Source organism: Elephas maximus, chromosome 7 (genome assembly GCF_024166365.1).
Source record: "Elephas maximus indicus isolate mEleMax1 chromosome 7, mEleMax1 primary haplotype, whole genome shotgun sequence".
NCBI classification, from domain to species: domain Eukaryota; kingdom Metazoa; phylum Chordata; class Mammalia; order Proboscidea; family Elephantidae; genus Elephas; species Elephas maximus.
Genome location: NC_064825.1, coordinates 128,675,747 through 128,677,377, shown reverse-complemented (window position 1 = coordinate 128,677,377; position 1,631 = coordinate 128,675,747).

Below are 1,631 nucleotides of genomic sequence, written 5' to 3'. Positions count from 1 at the left end.
GGGCAGGGGCGGAGACTGGGCGGGGCGAACGACCGAGATGGGCGGGGCGAATGGGGCGGGGCGGGGCCGGTGGGCCGTCCCAGGCGCTGAGACCAACCCACCGCCTCGGTGTCGGGGGCTCGTCTCGGCAAGCGCCGCCAGTTACACCTCTCCGAGCCTGTGTCGTTATCTCTAAACTGGGGGTGATAATAGAACCCACCTCCTAGCGTTATTATGGTAATGAGAGTTTGAGAGGGGACACACAGATGGGGAAACCGAGGGAAAGAGGCGGAGAGAGAGGGAGACAGACGAAAAAGGAAGTTGACCGACAGACATGGAGGGATGCAGTGAGGAGTGCGGTAGACTTAGGAAAGGAGATTGTCCCCAAGCCGACCCTGTCTGCAACCAGCCTGTGGGCATCTCCAAGTCCAGGCTGGAAGATTCCGTGGTGGGCCCTCAGGGCTAGGTGTGTGGTCAGTGCTGGTGGAATGATGGAATGACCAGGGGAGAGGCACAAGGAGACTGAATGCCTGAAAGAGAGTGTGGGAAGGGGCAGAGAGTGCAGTGAAGGTCCAGGGGAGGCCCAGGCACCGTGGGGAGCTGGGAAAAGGAGGAAGGAAAGACTGAGGAGGGAGGAGGGAGTGACCCCAGGAAAGAAGAAGGGTGGAGGAGGAACAGCCAGATGAATCTAGAAGAGGCCCCATGGCCAAGAGGGCCCCTGCTCTCCTGGGCTCAGCAGCCATGGCCTCGGATTGGCAGGGCCAGCATCTCTTTCAAGGGTCCTCCAGGGCCTCTGGAGGCAGAGAAGCATCATCTCAGCAGCCCCAGATCTGCTGGTCACGCTGGTTGGGCCCATCCCCTTGGTTGGACAGAGTCCCATGTCCAGCGGGGACTTGAGGTGCTGGCACCTCTGTGGGAAGGATCTCCAAGCACCCCAGGCTTGGTGACAGACACACTCTATGGATTGAGATTCTGGAACTGATTATGAAATCTCTGGCCAGATGCCTTTGGAAGCAGATACAGGCATGGAATTGCCAAAGTCAGGCAGAGCTGGGTTTGGATCCTGGTTTAACCCCTCACTGGTCCTGGATACTCACACAAATCAGTTACCCTCTGGGAACCTCAGTTACCCCACCTGTAATTTGGGGTGACTTCAAAGAAGAAAGGAAACCCTAGTGGCATAGTTGTTAAGAGCTACGGCTGCTAACTACAAAGGTCAGCAGTTCAAATGCACCAGTTGCTCCTTGGAGACTCTATGGGGCAGCTCTACTCTGTCCTATAGGGTCGCTATGAATCAGAACTGACTCAACACCAACAGGTTTTTTTTTTTTTTTTTAAGGAAGAAATCTGCAGTGGTCATCTCAATAGACACAGAAAAGGCTTTTGACAAAATTCAACACTGCTTCATGATAAAAACATTTAACAAGCTAGGAACAGAAATGACCTTCTTTAACCTTATAAAAAGCATCTACAAAAATCCTGCAGCTAACATCACACTTAGTAGTGCAAGACTGAATGGTTTCCCTCTAAGACAGGGAAAAAGACAAAAACTTCTGCTCTCACCACTTCTAGTCAACGATGTACTGAAGGTTCTAGAAAGTGCAATAAAGCAAGACAAATAAATCATATAAATTAGAAAGGAAGAAATAAAA